Genomic DNA, 25,101 nt, shown 5'->3' with positions numbered 1-25,101 from the left:
TGGCACACACAACCATTGTTCGAAAATGCACTTTATTCGCTCTCAAAAACACTGTGAGCAAAGGATGATACGGCAGGTCCGAGTGAGCCAGCGGAAGGTGCCAGGAGGCTCATTCCAAGTGTGCCTGACGCAGCTTCGCATCCCGTTCTATCTGCAACAGTTTCATGTGGCTAAGAAGCACTGCTGTAGAGTTAGAGCAAAAATGCTGAAAACGTGTTTCTCTCGCTGTGATAATGTATTTCAAGCAAGCTATAGGCTTTGTGGTAAAACTTTTCCCCATATATGGCACATGTGTGCCACGTCCAAAAAAGCACTCCACTCGCTCAGAGAAGAGCGTTTTGGCACTTATGGAACACATTTAGTGTGATGTGCATTATGCTTTGCACACACAACCATTGTTCGAAAATGCACTTTATTCGCTCTCAAAAACATTGTGAGCAAAGGATGATACGGCAGGTCAGAGTGAGCCAGCGGAAGATGCCAGGAGGCTCATTCCAAGTGTGCCTGACGCAGCTTCGCATCCCGTTCTATCTGCAACAGTTTCATGTGGCTAAGAAGCACTGCTGTAGAGTTAGAGCAAAAATGATGAAAAAGTGTTTCTCTCGCTGTGATAATGTATTTCAAGCAAGCTATAGGCTTTGTGGTAAAACTTTTCCCCATATATGGCACATGCGTGCCACGTCCAAAAAAGCACTCCACTCGCTCAGAGAAGAGCGTTTTGGCGCTTATGGAACACATTTAGTGTGATGTGCATTATGCTTTGCACACACAACCATTGTTCGAAAATGCACTTTATTCGCTCTCAAAAACATTGTGAGCAAAGGATGATACGGCAGGTCAGAGTGAGCCAGCGGAAGGTGCCAGGAGGCTCATTCCAAGTGTGCCTGACGCAGCTTCGCATCCCGTTCTATCTGCAACAGTTTCATGTGGCTAAGAAGCACTGCTGTAGAGTTAGAGCAAAAATGCTGAAAACGTGTTTCTGTCGCTGTGATAATGTATTTCAAGCAAGCTATAGGCTTTGTGGTAAAACTTTTCCCCATATATGGCACATGTGTGCCACGTCCAAAAAAGCACTCCACTCGCTCAGAGAAGAGCGTTTTGGCACTTATGGAACACATTTAGTGTGATGTGCATTATTGCTTGGCACACACAACCATTGTTCGAAAATGCACTTTATTCGCTCTCAAAAACACTGTGAGCAAAGGATGATACGGCAGGTCAGAGTGAGCCAGCGGAAGGTGCCAGGAGGCTCATTCCAAGTGTGCCTGACGCAGCTTCGCATCCCGTTCTATCTGCAACAGTTTCATGTGGCTAAGAAGCACTGCTGTAGAGTTAGAGCAAAAATGATGAAAAGTGTTTCTCTCGCTGTGAAAATGTATTTCAAGCAAGCTATAGGCTTTGTGGTAAAAATTTTCTCCATACATGGCACATGTGTGCCACGTCCAAAACAGCACTCCACTCGCTCAGAGAAGAGCGTTTTGGCACTTATGGAACACATTTAGTGTGATGTGCATTATGCTTTGCACACACAACCATTGTTCGAAAATGCACTTTATTCGCTCTCAAAAACATAGTGAGGAAAGGATGATACGGCAGGTCAGAGTGAGCCAGCGGAAGGTGCCATGAGGCTCATTCCAAGTGTGCCTGACGCAGCTTCGCATCCCGTTCTATGTGCAACAGTTTCATGTGGCTAAGAAGCACTGCTGTAGAGTTAGAGCAAAAATGATGAAAAAGTGTTTCTCTCGCTGTGAAAATGTATTTCAAGCAAGCTATAGGCTTTGTGGTAAAACATTTTCTCCATATATGGCACATGTGTGCCACGTCCAAAAAAGCACTCCACTCGCTCAGGAAGAGCGTTTTGGCGCTTATGGAACACATTTAGTGTGATGTGCATTATGCTTTGCACACACAACCATTGTTCGAAAATGCACTTTATTCGCTCTCAAAAACATTGTGAGCAAAGGATGATACGGCAGGTCAGAGTGAGCCAGCGGAAGGTGCCAGGAGGCTCATTCCAAGTGTGCCTGACGCAGCTTCGCATCCCGTTCTATCTGCAACAGTTTCATGTGGCTAAGAAGCACTGCTGTAGAGTTAGAGCAAAAATGAGAAAAAGTGTTTCTCTCGCTGTGATAATGTATTTCAAGCAAGCTATAGGCTTTGTGGTAAAAAAAATTCTCCATACATGGCACATGTGTGCCACGTTCAAAACAGCACTCCACTCGCTCAGAGAAGAGCGTTTTGGCACTTATGGAACACATTTAGTATGATGTGCATTATTGCTTGGCACACACAACCATTGTTCGAAAATGCACTTTATTCGCTCTCAAAAACACTGTGAGCAAAGGATGATACGGCAGGTCAGAGTGAGCCAGCGGAAGGTGCCAGGAGGCTCATTCCAAGTGTGCCTGACGCAGCTTCGCATCCCGTTCTATCTGCAACAGTTTCATGTGGCTAAGAAGCACTGCTGTAGAGTTAGAGCAAAAATGATGAAAAAGTGTTTCTCTCGCTGTGAAAATGTATTGCAAGCAAGCTATAGGCTTTGTGGTAAAAATTTTCTCCATATATGGCACATGTGTGCCACGTCCAAAAAAGCACTCCACTCGCTCAGAGAAGAGCGTTTTGGCACTTATGGAACACATTTAGTGTGATGTGCATTATTGCTTGGCACACACAACCATTGTTCGAAAATGCACTTTATTCGCTCTCAAAAACATAGTGAGGAAAGGATGATACGGCAGGTCAGAGTGAGCCAGCGGAAGGTGCCATGAGGCTCATTCCAAGTGTGCCTGACGCAGCTTCGCATCCCGTTCTATGTGCAACAGTTTCATGTGGCTAAGAAGCACTGCTGTAGAGTTAGAGCAAAAATGATGAAAAAGTGTTTCTCTCGCTGTGAAAATGTATTTCAAGCAAGCTATAGGCTTTGTGGTAAAACATTTTCTCCATATATGGCACATGTGTGCCACGTTCAAAACAGCACTCCACTCGCTCAGAGAAGAGCGTTTTGGCACTTATGGAACACATTTAGTATGATGTGCATTATTGCTTGGCACACACAACCATTGTTCGAAAATGCACTTTATTCGCTCTCAAAAACACTGTGAGCAAAGGATGATACGGCAGGTCAGAGTGAGCCAGCGGAAGGTGCCAGGAGGCTCATTCCAAGTGTGCCTGACGCAGCTTCGCATCCCGTTCTATCTGCAACAGTTTCATGTGGCTAAGAAGCACTGCTGTAGAGTTAGAGCAAAAATGATGAAAAGTGTTTCTCTCGCTGTGAAAATGTATTTCAAGCAAGCTATAGGCTTTGTGGTAAAAATTTTCTCCATACATGGCACATGTGTGCCACGTCCAAAAAAGCACTCCACTCGCTCAGGAAGAGCGTTTTGGCGCTTATGGAACACATTTAGTGTGATGTGCATTATGCTTTGCACACACAACCATTGTTCGAAAATGCACTTTATTCGCTCTCAAAAACATTGTGAGCAAAGGATGATACGGCAGGTCAGAGTGAGCCAGCGGAAGGTGCCAGGAGGCTCATTCCAAGTGTGCCTGACGCAGCTTCGCATCCCGTTCTATCTGCAACAGTTTCATGTGGCTAAGAAGCACTGCTGTAGAGTTAGAGCAAAAATGAGAAAAAGTGTTTCTCTCGCTGTGATAATGTATTTCAAGCAAGCTATAGGCTTTGTGGTAAAAAAATTTCTCCATACATGGCACATGTGTGCCACGTCCAAAAAAGCACTCCACTCGCTCAGAGAAGAGCGTTTTGGCACTTATTGAACACATTTAGTGTGATGTGCATTATTGCTTGGCACACACAACCATTGTTCGAAAATGCACTTTATTCGCTCTCAAAAACATTGTGAGCAAAGGATGATACGGCAGGTCAGAGTGAGCCAGCGGAAGGTGCCAGGAGGCTCATTCCAAGTGTGCCTGACGCAGCTTCGCATCCCGTTCTATCTGCAACAGTTTCATGTGGCTAAGAAGCACTGCTGTAGAGTTAGAGCAAAAATGAGAAAAAGTGTTTCTCTCGCTGTGATAATGTATTTCAAGCAAGCTATAGGCTTTGTGGGAAAAAAAAATTTCCATACATGGCACATGTGTGCTACGTCCAAAACAGCACTCCACTCGCTCAGAGAAGAGCGTTTTGGCACTTATGGAACACATTTAGTGTGATGTGCATTATTGCTTGGCACACACAACCATTGTTCGAAAATGCACTTTATTCGCTCTCAAAAACATTGTGAGCAAAGGATGATACGGCAGGTCAGATTGAGCCAGCGGAAGGTGCCAGGAGGCTCATTCCAAGTGTGCCTGACGCAGCTTCGCATCCCGTTCTATCTGCAACAGTTTCATGTGGCTAAGAAGCACTGCTGTAGAGTTAGAGCAAAAATGATGAAAACGTGTTTCTCTCGCTGTGATAATGTATTTCAAGCAAGCTATAGGCTTTGTGGTAAAACTTTTCCCCATATATGGCACATGTGTGCCACGTCCAAAAAAGCACTCCACTCGCTCAGAGAAGAGCGTTTTGGCGCTTATGGAACACATTTAGTGTGATGTGCATTATTGCTTGGCACACACAACCATTGTTCGAAAATGCACTTTATTCGCTCTCAAAAACACTGTGAGCAAAGGATGATACGGCAGGTCAGAGTGAGCCAGCGGAAGGTGCCAGGAGGCTCATTCCAAGTGTGCCTGACGCAGCTTCATATCCCGTTCTATCTGCAACAGTTTCATGTGGCTAAGAAGCACTGCTGTAGAGTTGGAGCAAAAATGAGAAAAAGTGTTTCTCTCGCTTTGATAATGTATTTCAAGCAAGCTATAGGCTTTGTGGTAAAAAAAAATTCTCCATACATGGCACATGTGTGCCACGTCCAAAACAGCACTCCACTCGCTCAGAGAAGAGCGTTTTGGCACTTATGGAACACATTTAGTGTGATGTGCATTATTGCTTGGCACACACAACCATTGTTCGAAAATGCACTTTATTCGCTCTCAAAAACACTGTGAGCAAAGGATGATACGGCAGGTCAGAGTGAGCCAGCGGAAGGTGCCAGGAGGCTCATTCCAAGTGTGCCTGACGCAGCTTCATATCCCGTTCTATCTGCAACAGTTTCATGTGGCTAAGAAGCACTGCTGTAGAGTTAGAGCAAAAATGAGAAAAAGTGTTTCTCTCGCTGTGATAATGTATTTCAAGCAAGCTATAGGCTTTGTGGTAAAAAAAATTCTCCATACATGGCACATGTGTGCCACGTCCAAAACAGCACTCCACTCGCTCAGAGAAGAGCGTTTTGGCACTTATGGAACACATTTAGTGTGATGTGCATTATTGCTTGGCACACACAACCATTGTTCGAAAATGCACTTTATTCGCTCTCAAAAACACTGTGAGCAAAGGATGATACGGCAGGTCAGAGTGAGCCAGCGGAAGGTGCCAGGAGGCTCATTCCAAGTGTGCCTGACGCAGCTTCGCATCCGGTTCTATCTGCAACAGTTTCATGTGGCTAAGAAGCACTGCTGTAGAGTTGGAGCAAAAATGAGAAAAAGTGTTTCTCTCGCTGTGATAATGTATTTCAAGCAAGCTATAGGCTTTGTGGTAAAAAAAAAATTCTCCGTACATGGCACATGTGTGCCACGTCCAAAAAAGCACTCCACTCGCTCAGAGAAGAGCGTTTTGGCGCTTATGGAACACATTTAGTGTGATGTGCATTATGCTTTGCACACACAACCATTGTTCGAAAATGCACTTTATTCGCTCTCAAAAACATTGTGAGCAAAGGATGATACGGCAGGTCAGAGTGAGCCAGCGGAAGGTGCCAGGAGGCTCATTCCAAGTGTGCCTGACGCAGCTTCGCATCCCGTTCTATCTGCAACAGTTTCATGTGGCTAAGAAGCACTGCTGTAGAGTTGGAGCAAAAATGAGAAAAAGTGTTTCTCTCGCTTTGATAATGTATTTCAAGCAAGCTATAGGCTTTGTGGTAAAAAAAATTCTCCATACATGGCATATGTGTGCCACGTCCAAAACAGCACTCCACTCGCTCAGAGAAGAGCGTTTTGGCACTTATGGAACACATTCAGTGTGATGTGCATTATTGCTTTGCACACACAACCATTGTTCGAAAATGCACTTTATTCGCTCTCAAAAACACTGTTAGCAAAGGATGATACGGCAGGTCAGAGTGAGCCAGCGGAAGGTGCCAGGAGGCTCATTCCAAGTGTGCCTGACGCAGCTTCGCATCCCGTTCTATCTGCAACAGTTTCATGTGGCTAAGAAGCACTGCTGTAGAGTTAGAGTAAAAATGATGAAAAAGTGTTTCTCTCGCTGTGAAAATGTATTTCAAGCAAGCTATAGGCTTTGTGGTAAAAATTTTCTCCATACATGGCACATGTGTGCCACGTCCAAAACAGCACTCCACTCGCTCAGAGAAGAGCGTTTTGGCACTTATGGAACACATTTAGTGTGATGTGCATTATTGCTTGGCACACACAACCATTGTTCGAAAATGCACTTTATTCGCTCTCAAAAACACTGTGAGCAAAGGATGATACGGCAGGTCAGAGTGAGCCAGCGGAAGGTGCCAGGAGGCTCATTCCAAGTGTGCCTGACGCAGCTTCGCATCCCGTTCTATCTGCAACAGTTTCATGTGGCTAAGAAGCACTGCTTTAGAGTTGGAGCAAAAATGAGAAAAAGTGTTTCTCTCGCTGTGATAATGTATTTCAAGCAAGCTATAGGCTTTGTGGTAAAAAAAATTCTCCGTACATGGCACATGTGTGCCACGTCCAAAACAGCACTCCACTCGCTCAGAGAAGAGCGTTTTGGCACTTATGGAACACATTTAGTGTGATGTGCATTATTGCTTGGCACACACAACCATTGTTCGAAAATGCACTTTATTCGCTCTCAAAAACACTGTGAGCAAAGGATGATACGGCAGGTCAGAGTGAGCCAGCGGAAGGTGCCAGGAGGCTCATTCCAAGTGTGCCTGACGCAGCTTCATATCCCGTTCTATCTGCAACAGTTTCATGTGGCTAAGAAGCACTGCTGTAGAGTTAGAGCAAAAATGAGAAAAAGTGTTTCTCTCGCTGTGATAATGTATTTCAAGCAAGCTATAGGCTTTGTGGTAAAAAAATTTCTCCATACATGGCACATGTGTGCCACGTCCAAAAAAGCACTCCACTCGCTCAGAGAAGAGCGTTTTGGCACTTATTGAACACATTTAGTGTGATGTGCATTATTGCTTGGCACACACAACCATTGTTCGAAAATGCACTTTATTCGCTCTCAAAAACATTGTGAGCAAAGGATGATACGGCAGGTCAGAGTGAGCCAGCGGAAGGTGCCAGGAGGCTCATTCCAAGTGTGCCTGACGCAGCTTCGCATCCCGTTCTATCTGCAACAGTTTCATGTGGCTAAGAAGCACTGCTGTAGAGTTAGAGCAAAAATGAGAAAAAGTGTTTCTCTCGCTGTGATAATGTATTTCAAGCAAGCTATAGGCTTTGTGGGAAAAAAAAATTTCCATACATGGCACATGTGTGCTACGTCCAAAACAGCACTCCACTCGCTCAGAGAAGAGCGTTTTGGCACTTATGGAACACATTTAGTGTGATGTGCATTATTGCTTGGCACACACAACCATTGTTCGAAAATGCACTTTATTCGCTCTCAAAAACATTGTGAGCAAAGGATGATACGGCAGGTCAGATTGAGCCAGCGGAAGGTGCCAGGAGGCTCATTCCAAGTGTGCCTGACGCAGCTTCGCATCCCGTTCTATCTGCAACAGTTTCATGTGGCTAAGAAGCACTGCTGTAGAGTTAGAGCAAAAATGATGAAAACGTGTTTCTCTCGCTGTGATAATGTATTTCAAGCAAGCTATAGGCTTTGTGGTAAAACTTTTCCCCATATATGGCACATGTGTGCCACGTCCAAAAAAGCACTCCACTCGCTCAGAGAAGAGCGTTTTGGCGCTTATGGAACACATTTAGTGTGATGTGCATTATTGCTTGGCACACACAACCATTGTTCGAAAATGCACTTTATTCGCTCTCAAAAACACTGTGAGCAAAGGATGATACGGCAGGTCAGAGTGAGCCAGCGGAAGGTGCCAGGAGGCTCATTCCAAGTGTGCCTGACGCAGCTTCATATCCCGTTCTATCTGCAACAGTTTCATGTGGCTAAGAAGCACTGCTGTAGAGTTAGAGCAAAAATGAGAAAAAGTGTTTCTCTCGCTGTGATAATGTATTTCAAGCAAGCTATAGGCTTTGTGGTAAAAAAAATTCTCCATACATGGCACATGTGTGCCACGTCCAAAACAGCACTCCACTCGCTCAGAGAAGAGCGTTTTGGCACTTATGGAACACATTTAGTGTGATGTGCATTATTGCTTGGCACACACAACCATTGTTCGAAAATGCACTTTATTCGCTCTCAAAAACACTGTGAGCAAAGGATGATACGGCAGGTCAGAGTGAGCCAGCGGAAGGTGCCAGGAGGCTCATTCCAAGTGTGCCTGACGCAGCTTCGCATCCGGTTCTATCTGCAACAGTTTCATGTGGCTAAGAAGCACTGCTGTAGAGTTGGAGCAAAAATGAGAAAAAGTGTTTCTCTCGCTGTGATAATGTATTTCAAGCAAGCTATAGGCTTTGTGGTAAAAAAAAAATTCTCCGTACATGGCACATGTGTGCCACGTCCAAAAAAGCACTCCACTCGCTCAGAGAAGAGCGTTTTGGCGCTTATGGAACACATTTAGTGTGATGTGCATTATGCTTTGCACACACAACCATTGTTCGAAAATGCACTTTATTCGCTCTCAAAAACATTGTGAGCAAAGGATGATACGGCAGGTCAGAGTGAGCCAGCGGAAGGTGCCAGGAGGCTCATTCCAAGTGTGCCTGACGCAGCTTCGCATCCCGTTCTATCTGCAACAGTTTCATGTGGCTAAGAAGCACTGCTGTAGAGTTGGAGCAAAAATGAGAAAAAGTGTTTCTCTCGCTTTGATAATGTATTTCAAGCAAGCTATAGGCTTTGTGGTAAAAATTTTCTCCATACATGGCACATGTGTGCCACGTCCAAAACAGCACTCCACTCGCTCAGAGAAGAGCGTTTTGGCACTTATGGAACACATTTAGTGTGATGTGCATTATGCTTTGCACACACAACCATTGTTCGAAAATGCACTTTATTCGCTCTCAAAAACATAGTGAGGAAAGGATGATACGGCAGGTCAGAGTGAGCCAGCGGAAGGTGCCATGAGGCTCATTCCAAGTGTGCCTGACGCAGCTTCGCATCCCGTTCTATGTGCAACAGTTTCATGTGGCTAAGAAGCACTGCTGTAGAGTTAGAGCAAAAATGATGAAAAAGTGTTTCTCTCGCTGTGAAAATGTATTTCAAGCAAGCTATAGGCTTTGTGGTAAAACATTTTCTCCATATATGGCACATGTGTGCCACGTCCAAAAAAGCACTCCACTCGCTCAGGAAGAGCGTTTTGGCGCTTATGGAACACATTTAGTGTGATGTGCATTATGCTTTGCACACACAACCATTGTTCGAAAATGCACTTTATTCGCTCTCAAAAACATTGTGAGCAAAGGATGATACGGCAGGTCAGAGTGAGCCAGCGGAAGGTGCCAGGAGGCTCATTCCAAGTGTGCCTGACGCAGCTTCGCATCCCGTTCTATCTGCAACAGTTTCATGTGGCTAAGAAGCACTGCTGTAGAGTTAGAGCAAAAATGAGAAAAAGTGTTTCTCTCGCTGTGATAATGTATTTCAAGCAAGCTATAGGCTTTGTGGTAAAAAAAATTCTCCATACATGGCACATGTGTGCCACGTTCAAAACAGCACTCCACTCGCTCAGAGAAGAGCGTTTTGGCACTTATGGAACACATTTAGTATGATGTGCATTATTGCTTGGCACACACAACCATTGTTCGAAAATGCACTTTATTCGCTCTCAAAAACACTGTGAGCAAAGGATGATACGGCAGGTCAGAGTGAGCCAGCGGAAGGTGCCAGGAGGCTCATTCCAAGTGTGCCTGACGCAGCTTCGCATCCCGTTCTATCTGCAACAGTTTCATGTGGCTAAGAAGCACTGCTGTAGAGTTAGAGCAAAAATGATGAAAAAGTGTTTCTCTCGCTGTGAAAATGTATTGCAAGCAAGCTATAGGCTTTGTGGTAAAAATTTTCTCCATATATGGCACATGTGTGCCACGTCCAAAAAAGCACTCCACTCGCTCAGAGAAGAGCGTTTTGGCACTTATGGAACACATTTAGTGTGATGTGCATTATTGCTTGGCACACACAACCATTGTTCGAAAATGCACTTTATTCGCTCTCAAAAACATAGTGAGGAAAGGATGATACGGCAGGTCAGAGTGAGCCAGCGGAAGGTGCCATGAGGCTCATTCCAAGTGTGCCTGACGCAGCTTCGCATCCCGTTCTATGTGCAACAGTTTCATGTGGCTAAGAAGCACTGCTGTAGAGTTAGAGCAAAAATGATGAAAAAGTGTTTCTCTCGCTGTGAAAATGTATTTCAAGCAAGCTATAGGCTTTGTGGTAAAACATTTTCTCCATATATGGCACATGTGTGCCACGTTCAAAACAGCACTCCACTCGCTCAGAGAAGAGCGTTTTGGCACTTATGGAACACATTTAGTATGATGTGCATTATTGCTTGGCACACACAACCATTGTTCGAAAATGCACTTTATTCGCTCTCAAAAACACTGTGAGCAAAGGATGATACGGCAGGTCAGAGTGAGCCAGCGGAAGGTGCCAGGAGGCTCATTCCAAGTGTGCCTGACGCAGCTTCGCATCCCGTTCTATCTGCAACAGTTTCATGTGGCTAAGAAGCACTGCTGTAGAGTTAGAGCAAAAATGATGAAAAGTGTTTCTCTCGCTGTGAAAATGTATTTCAAGCAAGCTATAGGCTTTGTGGTAAAAATTTTCTCCATACATGGCACATGTGTGCCACGTCCAAAAAAGCACTCCACTCGCTCAGGAAGAGCGTTTTGGCGCTTATGGAACACATTTAGTGTGATGTGCATTATGCTTTGCACACACAACCATTGTTCGAAAATGCACTTTATTCGCTCTCAAAAACATTGTGAGCAAAGGATGATACGGCAGGTCAGAGTGAGCCAGCGGAAGGTGCCAGGAGGCTCATTCCAAGTGTGCCTGACGCAGCTTCGCATCCCGTTCTATCTGCAACAGTTTCATGTGGCTAAGAAGCACTGCTGTAGAGTTAGAGCAAAAATGAGAAAAAGTGTTTCTCTCGCTGTGATAATGTATTTCAAGCAAGCTATAGGCTTTGTGGTAAAAAAATTTCTCCATACATGGCACATGTGTGCCACGTCCAAAAAAGCACTCCACTCGCTCAGAGAAGAGCGTTTTGGCACTTATTGAACACATTTAGTGTGATGTGCATTATTGCTTGGCACACACAACCATTGTTCGAAAATGCACTTTATTCGCTCTCAAAAACATTGTGAGCAAAGGATGATACGGCAGGTCAGAGTGAGCCAGCGGAAGGTGCCAGGAGGCTCATTCCAAGTGTGCCTGACGCAGCTTCGCATCCCGTTCTATCTGCAACAGTTTCATGTGGCTAAGAAGCACTGCTGTAGAGTTAGAGCAAAAATGAGAAAAAGTGTTTCTCTCGCTGTGATAATGTATTTCAAGCAAGCTATAGGCTTTGTGGGAAAAAAAAATTTCCATACATGGCACATGTGTGCTACGTCCAAAACAGCACTCCACTCGCTCAGAGAAGAGCGTTTTGGCACTTATGGAACACATTTAGTGTGATGTGCATTATTGCTTGGCACACACAACCATTGTTCGAAAATGCACTTTATTCGCTCTCAAAAACATTGTGAGCAAAGGATGATACGGCAGGTCAGATTGAGCCAGCGGAAGGTGCCAGGAGGCTCATTCCAAGTGTGCCTGACGCAGCTTCGCATCCCGTTCTATCTGCAACAGTTTCATGTGGCTAAGAAGCACTGCTGTAGAGTTAGAGCAAAAATGATGAAAACGTGTTTCTCTCGCTGTGATAATGTATTTCAAGCAAGCTATAGGCTTTGTGGTAAAACTTTTCCCCATATATGGCACATGTGTGCCACGTCCAAAAAAGCACTCCACTCGCTCAGAGAAGAGCGTTTTGGCGCTTATGGAACACATTTAGTGTGATGTGCATTATTGCTTGGCACACACAACCATTGTTCGAAAATGCACTTTATTCGCTCTCAAAAACACTGTGAGCAAAGGATTGATACGGCAGGTCAGAGTGAGCCAGCGGAAGGTGCCAGGAGGCTCATTCCAAGTGTGCCTGACGCAGCTTCATATCCCGTTCTATCTGCAACAGTTTCATGTGGCTAAGAAGCACTGCTGTAGAGTTGGAGCAAAAATGAGAAAAAGTGTTTCTCTCGCTTTGATAATGTATTTCAAGCAAGCTATAGGCTTTGTGGTAAAAAAAAATTCTCCATACATGGCACATGTGTGCCACGTCCAAAACAGCACTCCACTCGCTCAGAGAAGAGCGTTTTGGCACTTATGGAACACATTTAGTGTGATGTGCATTATTGCTTGGCACACACAACCATTGTTCGAAAATGCACTTTATTCGCTCTCAAAAACACTGTGAGCAAAGGATGATACGGCAGGTCAGAGTGAGCCAGCGGAAGGTGCCAGGAGGCTCATTCCAAGTGTGCCTGACGCAGCTTCATATCCCGTTCTATCTGCAACAGTTTCATGTGGCTAAGAAGCACTGCTGTAGAGTTAGAGCAAAAATGAGAAAAAGTGTTTCTCTCGCTGTGATAATGTATTTCAAGCAAGCTATAGGCTTTGTGGTAAAAAAAATTCTCCATACATGGCACATGTGTGCCACGTCCAAAACAGCACTCCACTCGCTCAGAGAAGAGCGTTTTGGCACTTATGGAACACATTTAGTGTGATGTGCATTATTGCTTGGCACACACAACCATTGTTCGAAAATGCACTTTATTCGCTCTCAAAAACACTGTGAGCAAAGGATGATACGGCAGGTCAGAGTGAGCCAGCGGAAGGTGCCAGGAGGCTCATTCCAAGTGTGCCTGACGCAGCTTCGCATCCGGTTCTATCTGCAACAGTTTCATGTGGCTAAGAAGCACTGCTGTAGAGTTGGAGCAAAAATGAGAAAAAGTGTTTCTCTCGCTGTGATAATGTATTTCAAGCAAGCTATAGGCTTTGTGGTAAAAAAAAAATTCTCCGTACATGGCACATGTGTGCCACGTCCAAAAAAGCACTCCACTCGCTCAGAGAAGAGCGTTTTGGCGCTTATGGAACACATTTAGTGTGATGTGCATTATGCTTTGCACACACAACCATTGTTCGAAAATGCACTTTATTCGCTCTCAAAAACATTGTGAGCAAAGGATGATACGGCAGGTCAGAGTGAGCCAGCGGAAGGTGCCAGGAGGCTCATTCCAAGTGTGCCTGACGCAGCTTCGCATCCCGTTCTATCTGCAACAGTTTCATGTGGCTAAGAAGCACTGCTGTAGAGTTGGAGCAAAAATGAGAAAAAGTGTTTCTCTCGCTTTGATAATGTATTTCAAGCAAGCTATAGGCTTTGTGGTAAAAAAAATTCTCCATACATGGCATATGTGTGCCACGTCCAAAACAGCACTCCACTCGCTCAGAGAAGAGCGTTTTGGCACTTATGGAACACATTCAGTGTGATGTGCATTATTGCTTTGCACACACAACCATTGTTCGAAAATGCACTTTATTCGCTCTCAAAAACACTGTTAGCAAAGGATGATACGGCAGGTCAGAGTGAGCCAGCGGAAGGTGCCAGGAGGCTCATTCCAAGTGTGCCTGACGCAGCTTCGCATCCCGTTCTATCTGCAACAGTTTCATGTGGCTAAGAAGCACTGCTGTAGAGTTAGAGTAAAAATGATGAAAAAGTGTTTCTCTCGCTGTGAAAATGTATTTCAAGCAAGCTATAGGCTTTGTGGTAAAAATTTTCTCCATACATGGCACATGTGTGCCACGTCCAAAACAGCACTCCACTCGCTCAGAGAAGAGCGTTTTGGCACTTATGGAACACATTTAGTGTGATGTGCATTATTGCTTGGCACACACAACCATTGTTCGAAAATGCACTTTAGTCGCTCTCAAAAACACTGTGAGCAAAGGATGATACGGCAGGTCAGAGTGAGCCAGCGGAAGGTGCCAGGAGGCTCATTCCAAGTGTGCCTGACGCAGCTTCGCATCCCGTTCTATCTGCAACAGTTTCATGTGGCTAAGAAGCACTGCTTTAGAGTTGGAGCAAAAATGAGAAAAAGTGTTTCTCTCGCTGTGATAATGTATTTCAAGCAAGCTATAGGCTTTGTGGTAAAAAAAATTCTCCGTACATGGCACATGTGTGCCACGTCCAAAACAGCACTCCACTCGCTCAGAGAAGAGCGTTTTGGCACTTATGGAACACATTTAGTGTGATGTGCATTATTGCTTGGCACACACAACCATTGTTCGAAAATGCACTTTATTCGCTCTCAAAAACACTGTGAGCAAAGGATGATACGGCAGGTCAGAGTGAGCCAGCGGAAGGTGCCAGGAGGCTCATTCCAAGTGTGCCTGACGCAGCTTCATATCCCGTTCTATCTGCAACAGTTTCATGTGGCTAAGAAGCACTGCTGTAGAGTTAGAGCAAAAATGAGAAAAAGTGTTTCTCTCGCTGTGATAATGTATTTCAAGCAAGCTATAGGCTTTGTGGTAAAAAAATTTCTCCATACATGGCACATGTGTGCCACGTCCAAAAAAGCACTCCACTCGCTCAGAGAAGAGCGTTTTGGCACTTATTGAACACATTTAGTGTGATGTGCATTATTGCTTGGCACACACAACCATTGTTCGAAAATGCACTTTATTCGCTCTCAAAAACATTGTGAGCAAAGGATGATACGGCAGGTCAGAGTGAGCCAGCGGAAGGTGCCAGGAGGCTCATTCCAAGTGTGCCTGACGCAGCTTCGCATCCCGTTCTATCTGCAACAGTTTCATGTGGCTAAGAAGCACTGCTGTAGAGTTAGAGCAAAAATGAGAAAAAGTGTTTCTCTCGCTGTGATAATGTATTTCAAGCAAGCTATAGGCTTTGTGGGAAAAAAAAATTTCCATACATGGCACATGTGTGCTACGTCCAAAACAGCACTCCACTCGCTCAGAGAAGAGCGTTTTGGCACTTATGGAACACATTTAGTGTGATGTGCATTATTGCTTGGCACACACAACCATTGTTCGAAAATGCACTTTATTCGCGCTCAAAAACATTGTGAGCAAAGGATGATACGGCAGGTCAGATTGAGCCAGCGGAAGGTGCCAGGAGGCTCATTCCAAGTGTGCCTGACGCAGCTTCGCATCCCGTTCTATCTGCAACAGTTTCATGTGGCTAAGAAGCACTGCTGTAGAGTTAGAGCAAAAATGATGAAAACGTGTTTCTCTCGCTGTGATAATGTATTTCAAGCAAGCTATAGGCTTTGTGGTAAAACTTTTCCCCATATATGGCACATGTGTGCCACGTCCAAAAAAGCACTCCACTCGCTCAGAGAAGAGCGTTTTGGCGCTTATGGAACACATTTAGTGTGATGTGCATTATTGCTTGGCACACACAACCATTGTTCGAAAATGCACTTTATTCGCTCTCAAAAACACTGTGAGCAAAGGATGATACGGCAGGTCAGAGTGAGCCAGCGGAAGGTGCCAGGAGGCTCATTCCAAGTGTGCCTGACGCAGCTTCATATCCCGTTCTATCTGCAACAGTTTCATGTGGCTAAGAAGCACTGCTGTAGAGTTAGAGCAAAAATGAGAAAAAGTGTTTCTCTCGCTGTGATAATGTATTTCAAGCAAGCTATAGGCTTTGTGGTAAAAAAAATTCTCCATACATGGCACATGTGTGCCACGTCCAAAACAGCACTCCACTCGCTCAGAGAAGAGCGTTTTGGCACTTATGGAACACATTTAGTGTGATGTGCATTATTGCTTGGCACACACAACCATTGTTCGAAAATGCACTTTATTCGCTCTCAAAAACACTGTGAGCAAAGGATGATACGGCAGGTCAGAGTGAGCCAGCGGAAGGTGCCAGGAGGCTCATTCCAAGTGTGCCTGACGCAGCTTCGCATCCGGTTCTATCTGCAACAGTTTCATGTGGCTAAGAAGCACTGCTGTAGAGTTGGAGCAAAAATGAGAAAAAGTGTTTCTCTCGCTGTGATAATGTATTTCAAGCAAGCTATAGGCTTTGTGGTAAAAAAAAAATTCTCCGTACATGGCACATGTGTGCCACGTCCAAAAAAGCACTCCACTCGCTCAGAGAAGAGCGTTTTGGCGCTTATGGAACACATTTAGTGTGATGTGCATTATGCTTTGCACACACAACCATTGTTCGAAAATGCACTTTATTCGCTCTCAAAAACATTGTGAGCAAAGGATGATACGGCAGGTCAGAGTGAGCCAGCGGAAGGTGCCAGGAGGCTCATTCCAAGTGTGCCTGACGCAGCTTCGCATCCCGTTCTATCTGCAACAGTTTCATGTGGCTAAGAAGCACTGCTGTAGAGTTGGAGCAAAAATGAGAAAAAGTGTTTCTCTCGCTTTGATAATGTATTTCAAGCAAGCTATAGGCTTTGTGGTAAAAAAAATTCTCCATACATGGCACATGTGTGCCACGTCCAAAACAGCACTCCACTCGCTCAGAGAAGAGCGTTTTGGCACTTATGGAACACATTCAGTGTGATGTGCATTATTGCTTTGCACACACAACCATTGTTCGAAAATGCACTTTATTCGCTCTCAAAAACACTGTTAGCAAAGGATGATACGGCAGGTCAGAGTGAGCCAGCGGAAGGTGCCAGGAGGCTCATTCCAAGTGTGCCTGACGCAGCTTCGCATCCCGTTCTATCTGCAACAGTTTCATGTGGCTAAGAAGCACTGCTGTAGAGTTAGAGTAAAAATGATGAAAAAGTGTTTCTCTCGCTGTGAAAATGTATTTCAAGCAAGCTATAGGCTTTGTGGTAAAAATTTTCTCCATACATGGCACATGTGTGCCACGTCCAAAACAGCACTCCACTCGCTCAGAGAAGAGCGTTTTGGCACTTATGGAACACATTTAGTGTGATGTGCATTATTGCTTGGCACACACAACCATTGTTCGAAAATGCACTTTATTCGCTCTCTAAAACAATGTGAGCAAAGGATGATACGGCAGGTCAGAGTGAGCCAGCGGAAGGTGCCAGGAGGCTCATTCCAAGTGTGCCTGACGCAGCTTCGCATCCCGTTCTATCTGCAACAGTTTCATGTGGCTAAGAAGCACTGCTTTAGAGTTGGAGCAAAAATGAGAAAAAGTGTTTCTCTCGCTGTGATAATGTATTTCAAGCAAGCTATAGGCTTTGTGGTAAAAAAAATTCTCCGTACATGGCACATGTGTGCCACGTCCAAAACAGCACTCCACTCGCTCAGAGAAGAGCGTTTTGGCACTTATGGAACACATTTAGTGTGATGTGCATTATTGCTTGGCACACACAACCATTGTTCGAAAATGCACTTTATTCGCTCTCAAAAACACTGTGAGCAAAGGATGATACGGCAGGTCAGAGTGAGCCAGCGGAAGGTGCCAGGAGGCTCATTCCAAGTGTGCCTGACGCAGCTTCATATCCCGTTCTATCTGCAACAGTTTCATGTGGCTAAGAAGCACTGCTGTAGAGTTAGAGCAAAAATGAGAAAAAGTGTTTCTCTCGCTGTGATAATGTATTTCAAGCAAGCTATAGGCTTTGTGGTAAAAAAAATTCTCCATACATGGCACATGTGTGCCACGTTCAAAACAGCACTCCACTCGCTCAGAGAAGAGCGTTTTGGCACTTATGGAACACATTTAGTATGATGTGCATTATTGCTTGGCACACACAACCATTGTTCGAAAATGCACTTTATTCGCTCTCAAAAACACTGTGAGCAAAGGATGATACGGCAGGTCAGAGTGAGCCAGCGGAAGGTGCCAGGAGGCTCATTCCAAGTGTGCCTGACGCAGCTTCGCATCCCGTTCTATCTGCAACAGTTTCATGTGGCTAAGAAGCACTGCTGTAGAGTTAGAGCAAAAATGATGAAAAAGTGTTTCTCTCGCTGTGAAAATGTATTGCAAGCAAGCTATAGGCTTTGTGGTAAAAATTTTCTCCATATATGGCACATGTGTGCCACGTCCAAAAAAGCACTCCACTCGCTCAGAGAAGAGCGTTTTGGCACTTATGGAACACATTTAGTGTGATGTGCATTATTGCTTGGCACACACAACCATTGTTCGAAAATGCACTTTATTCGCTCTCAAAAACATAGTGAGGAAAGGATGATACGGCAGGTCAGAGTGAGCCAGCGGAAGGTGCCATGAGGCTCATTCCAAGTGTGCCTGACGCAGCTTCGCATCCCGTTCTATGTGCAACAGTTTCATGTGGCTAAGAAGCACTGCTGTAGAGTTAGAGCAAAAATGATGAAAAAGTGTTTCTCTCGCTGTGAAAATGTATTTCAAGCAAGCTATAGGCTTTGTGGTAAAACATTTTCTCCATATATGGCACATGTGTGCCACGTTCAAAACAGCACTCCACTCGCTCAGAGAAGAGCGTTTTGGCACTTATGGAACACATTTAGTATGATGTGCATTATTGCTTGGCACACACAACCATTGTTCGAAAATGCACTTTATTCGCTCTCAAAAACACTGTGAGCAAAGGATGATACGGCAGGTCAGAGTGAGCCAGCGGAAGGTGCCAGGAGGCTCATTCCAAGTGTGCCTGACGCAGCTTCGCATCCCGTTCTATCTGCAACAGTTTCATGTGGCTAAGAAGCACTGCTGTAGAGTTAGAGCAAAAATGATGAAAAGTGTTTCTCTCGCTGTGAAAATGTATTTCAAGCAAGCTATAGGCTTTGTGGTAAAAATTTTCTCCATACATGGCACATGTATGCCACGTCCAAAAAAGCACTCCACTCGCTCAGGAAGAGCGTTTTGGCGCTTATGGAACACATTTAGTGTGATGTGCATTATGCTTTGCACACACAACCATTGTTCGAAAATGCACTTTATTCGCTCTCAAAAACATTGTGAGCAAAGGATGATACGGCAGGTCAGAGTGAGCCAGCGGAAGGTGCCAGGAGGCTCATTCCAAGTGTGCCTGACGCAGCTTCGCATCCCGTTCTATCTGCAACAGTTTCATGTGGCTAAGAAGCACTGCTGTAGAGTTAGAGCAAAAATGAGAAAAAGTGTTTCTCTCGCTGTGATAATGTATTTCAAGCAAGCTATAGGCTTTGTGGTAAAAAAATTTCTCCATACATGGCACATGTGTGCCACGTCCAAAAAAGCACTCCACTCGCTCAGAGAAGAGCGTTTTGGCACTTATTGAACACATTTAGTGTGATGTGCATTATTGCTTGGCACACACAACCATTGTTCGAAAATGCACTTTATTCGCTCTCAAAAACATTGTGAGCAAAGGATGATACGGCAGGTCAGAGTGAGCCAGCGGAAGGTGCCAGGAGGCTCATTCCAAGTGTGCCTGACGCAGCTTCGCATCCCGTTCTATCTGCAACAGTTTCATGTGGCTAAGAAGCACTGCTGTAGAGTTAGAGCAAAAATGAGAAAAAGTGTTTCTCTCGCTGTGATAATGTATTTCAAGCAAGCTATAGGCTTTGTGGGAAAAAAAAATTTCCATACATGGCACATGTGTGCTACGTCCAAAACAGCACTCCACTCGCTCAGAGAAGAGCGTTTTGGCACTTATGGAACACATTTAGTGTGATGTGCATTATTGCTTGGCACACACAACCATTGTTCGAAAATGCACTTTATTCGCTCTCAAAAACATTGTGAGCAAAGGATGATACGGCAGGTCAGATTGAGCCAGCGGAAGGTGCCAGGAGGCTCATTCCAAGTGTGCCTGACGCAGCTTCGCATCCCGTTCTATCTGCAACAGTTTCATGTGGCTAAGAAGCACTGCTGTAGAGTTAGAGCAAAAATGATGAAAACGTGTTTCTCTCGCTGTGATAATGTATTTCAAGCAAGCTATAGGCTTTGTGGTAAAACTTTTCCCCATATATGGCACATGTGTGCCACGTCCAAAAAAGCACTCCACTCGCTCAGAGAAGAGCGTTTTGGCGCTTATGGAACACATTTAGTGTGATGTGCATTATTGCTTGGCACACACAACCATTGTTCGAAAATGCACTTTATTCGCTCTCAAAAACACTGTGAGCAAAGGATGATACGGCAGGTCAGAGTGAGCCAGCGGAAGGTGCCAGGAGGCTCATTCCAAGTGTGCCTGACGCAGCTTCATATCCCGTTCTATCTGCAACAGTTTCATGTGGCTAAGAAGCACTGCTGTAGAGTTGGAGCAAAAATGAGAAAAAGTGTTTCTCTCGCTTTGATAATGTATTTCAAGCAAGCTATAGGCTTTGTGGTAAAAAAAATTCTCCATACATGGCACATGTGTGCCACGTCCAAAACAGCACTCCACTCGCTCAGAGAAGAGCGTTTTGGCACTTATGGAACACATTTAGTGTGATGTGCATTATTGCTTTGCACACACAACCATTGTTCGAAAATGCACTTTATTCGCTCTCAAAAACATAGTGAGGAAAGGATGATACGGCAGGTCAGAGTGAGCCAGCGGAAGGTGCCAGGAGGCTCATTCCAAGTGTGCCTGACGCAGCTTCGCATCCCGTTCTATCTGCAACAGTTTCATGTGGCTAAGAAGCACTGCTGTAGAGTTGGAGCAAAAATGAGAAAAAGTGTTTCTCTCGCTTTGATAATGTATTTCAAGCAAGCTATAGGCTTTGTGGTAAAAAACAATTCTCCATACATGGCACATGTGTGCCACGTCCAAAACAGCACTCCACTCGCTCAGAGAAGAGCGTTTTGGCACTTATGGAACACATTTAGTGTGATGTGCATTATTGCTTGGCACACACAACCATTGTTCGAAAATGCACTTTATTCGCTCTCAAAAACACTGTGAGCAAAGGATGATACGGCAGGTCAGAGTGAGCCAGCGGAAGGTGCCAGGAGGCTCATTCCAAGTGTGCCTGACGCAGCTTCATATCCCGTTCTATCTGCAACAGTTTCATGTGGCTAAGAAGCACTGCTGTAGAGTTAGAGCAAAAATGAGAAAAAGTGTTTCTCTCGCTGTGATAATGTATTTCAAGCAAGCTATAGGCTTTGTGGTAAAAATTTTCTCCATACATGGCACATGTATGCCACGTCCAAAAAAGCACTCCACTCGCTCAGGAAGAGCGTTTTGGCGCTTATGGAACACATTTAGTGTGATGTGCATTATGCTTTGCACACACAACCATTGTTCGAAAATGCACTTTATTCGCTCTCAAAAACATTGTGAGCAAAGGATGATACGGCAGGTCAGAGTGAGCCAGCGGAAGGTGCCAGGAGGCTCATTCCAAGTGTGCCTGACGCAGCTTCGCATCCCGTTCTATCTGCAACAGTTTCATGTGGCTAAGAAGCACTGCTGTAGAGTTAGAGCAAAAATGAGAAAAAGTGTTTCTCTCGCTGTGATAATGTATTTCAAGCAAGCTATAGGCTTTGTGGTAAAAAAATTTCTCCATACATGGCACATGTGTGCCACGTCCAAAAAAGCACTCCACTCGCTCAGAGAAGAGCGTTTTGGCACTTATTGAACACATTTAGTGTGATGTGCATTATTGCTTGGCACACACAACCATTGTTCGAAAATGCACTTTATTCGCTCTCAAAAACATTGTGAGCAAAGGATGATACGGCAGGTCAGAGTGAGCCAGCGGAAGGTGCCAGGAGGCTCATTCCAAGTGTGCCTGACGCAGCTTCGCATCCCGTTCTATCTGCAACAGTTTCATGTGGCTAAGAAGCACTGCTGTAGAGTTAGAGCAAAAATGAGAAAAAGTGTTTCTCTCGCTGTGATAATGTATTTCAAGCAAGCTATAGGCTTTGTGGGAAAAAAAAATTTCCATACATGGCACATGTGTGCTACGTCCAAAACAGCACTCCACTCGCTCAGAGAAGAGCGTTTTGGCACTTATGGAACACATTTAGTGTGATGTGCATTATTGCTTGGCACACACAACCATTGTTCGAAAATGCACTTTATTCGCTCTCAAAAACATTGTGAGCAAAGGATGATACGGCAGGTCAGATTGAGCCAGCGGAAGGTGCCAGGAGGCTCATTCCAAGTGTGCCTGACGCAGCTTCGCATCCCGTTCTATCTGCAACAGTTTCATGTGGCTAAGAAGCACTGCTGTAGAGTTAGAGCAAAAATGATGAAAACGTGTTTCTCTCGCTGTGATAATGTATTTCAAGCAAGCTATAGGCTTTGTGGTAAAACTTTTCCCCATATATGGCACATGTGTGCCACGTCCAAAAAAGCACTCCACTCGCTCAGAGAAGAGCGTTTTGGCGCTTATGGAACACATTTAGTGTGATGTGCATTATTGCTTGGCACACACAACCATTGTTCGAAAATGCACTTTATTCGCTCTCAAAAACACTGTGAGCAAAGGATGATACGGCAGGTCAGAGTGAGCCAGCGGAAGGTGCCAGGAGGCTCATTCCAAGTGTGCCTGACGCAGCTTCATATCCCGTTCTATCTGCAACAGTTTCATGTGGCTAAGAAGCACTGCTGTAGAGTTGGAGCAAAAATGAGAAAAAGTGTTTCTCTCGCTTTGATAATGTATTTCAAGCAAGCTATAGGCTTTGTGGTAAAAAAAATTCTCCATACATGGCACATGTGTGCCACGTCCAAAACAGCACTCCACTCGCTCAGAGAAGAGCGTTTTGGCACTTATGGAACACATTTAGTGTGATGTGCATTATTGCTTTGCACACACAACCATTGTTCGAAAATGCACTTTATTCGCTCTCAAAAACATAGTGAGGAAAGGATGATACGGCAGGTCAGAGTGAGCCAGCGGAAGGTGCCAGGAGGCTCATTCCAAGTGTGCCTGACGCAGCTTCGCATCCCGTTCTATCTGCAACAGTTTCATGTGGCTAAGAAGCACTGCTGTAGAGTTGGAGCAAAAATGAGAAAAAGTGTTTCTCTCGCTTTGATAATGTATTTCAAGCAAGCTATAGGCTTTGTGGTAAAAAACAATTCTCCATACATGGCACATGTGTGCCACGTCCAAAACAGCACTCCACTCGCTCAGAGAAGAGCGTTTTGGCACTTATGGAACACATTTAGTGTGATGTGCATTATTGCTTGGCACACACAACCATTGTTCGAAAATGCACTTTATTCGCTCTCAAAAACACTGTGAGCAAAGGATGATACGGCAGGTCAGAGTGAGCCAGCGGAAGGTGCCAGGAGGCTCATTCCAAGTGTGCCTGACGCAGCTTCATATCCCGTTCTATCTGCAACAGTTTCATGTGGCTAAGAAGCACTGCTGTAGAGTTAGAGCAAAAATGAGAAAAAGTGTTTCTCTCGCTGTGATAATGTATTTCAAGCAAGCTATAGGCTTTGTGGTAAAAAAAATTCTCCATACATGGCACATGTGTGCCACGTCCAAAACAGCACTCCACTCGCTCAGAGAAGAGCGTTTTGGCACTTATGGAACACATTTAGTGTGATGTGCATTATTGCTTGGCACACACAACCATTGTTCGAAAATGCACTTTATTCGCTCTCAAAAACACTGTGAGCAAAGGATGATACGGCAGGTCAGAGTGAGCCAGCGGAAGGTGCCAGGAGGCTCATTCCAAGTGTGCCTGACGCAGCTTCGCATCCGGTTCTATCTGCAACAGTTTCATGTGGCTAAGAAGCACTGCTGTAGAGTTGGAGCAAAAATGAGAAAAAGTGTTTCTCTCGCTGTGATAATGTATGTCAAGCAAGCTATAGGCTTTGTGGTAAAAAAAAAATTCTCCGTACATGGCACATGTGTGCCACGTCCAAAAAAGCACTCCACTCGCTCAGAGAAGAGCGTTTTGGCGCTTATGGAACACATTTAGTGTGATGTGCATTATGCTTTGCACACACAACCATTGTTCGAAAATGCACTTTATTCGCTCTCAAAAACATTGTGAGCAAAGGATGATACGGCAGGTCAGAGTGAGCCAGCGGAAGGTGCCAGGAGGCTCATTCCAAGTGTGCCTGACGCAGCTTCGCATCCCGTTCTATATGCAACAGTTTCATGTGGCTAAGAAGCACTGCTGTAGAGTTAGAGCAAAAATGATGAAAAAGTGTTTCTCTCGCTGTGAAAATGTATTTCAAGCAAGCTATAGGCTTTGTGGTAAAAATTTTCTCCATACATGGCACATGTGTGCCACGTCCAAAACAGCACTCCACTCGCTCAGAGAAGAGCGTTTTGGCACTTATGGAACACATTTAGTGTGATGTGCATTATTGCTTTGCACACACAACCATTGTTCGAAAATGCACTTTATTCGCTCTCAAAAACATAGTGAGGAAAGGATGATACGGCAGGTCAGAGTGAGCCAGCGGAAGGTGCCAGGAGGCTCATTCCAAGTGTGCCTGACGCAGCTTCGCATCCCGTTCTATCTGCAACAGTTTCATGTGGCTAAGAAGCACTGCTGTAGAGTTGGAGCAAAAATGAGAAAAAGTGTTTCTCTCGCTTTGATAATGTATTTCAAGCAAGCTATAGGCTTTGTGGTAAAAAAAATTCTCCATACATGGCACATGTGTGCCACGTCCAAAACAGCACTCCACTCGCTCAGAGAAGAGCGTTTTGGCACTTATGGAACACATTCAGTGTGATGTGCATTATTGCTTTGCACACACAACCATTGTTCGAAAATGCACTTTATTCGCTCTCAAAAACACTGTTAGCAAAGGATGATACGGCAGGTCAGAGTGAGCCAGCGGAAGGTGCCAGGAGGCTCATTCCAAGTGTGCCTGACGCAGCTTCGCATCCCGTTCTATCTGCAACAGTTTCATGTGGCTAAGAAGCACTGCTGTAGAGTTGGAGCAAAAATGAGAAAAAGTGTTTCTCTCGCTGTGATAATGTATTTCAAGCAAGCTATAGAATTTGTGGTAAAAATTTTCTCCATATATGGCACATGTGTGCCACGTCCAAAACAGCACTCCACTCGCTCAGAGAAGAGCGTTTTGGCA

This window comes from Doryrhamphus excisus, linkage group LG3, assembly GCF_037039965.1.
Source record: "Doryrhamphus excisus strain RoL-2023G ecotype Guam linkage group LG3, RoL_Dexc_Guam_v1.1, whole genome shotgun sequence".
Taxonomy (NCBI): Eukaryota; Metazoa; Chordata; class Actinopteri; order Syngnathiformes; family Syngnathidae; genus Doryrhamphus; species Doryrhamphus excisus.
The sequence above is the reverse complement of the archived record's forward strand: the minus strand, read 5'-3'. Positions refer to the sequence as shown.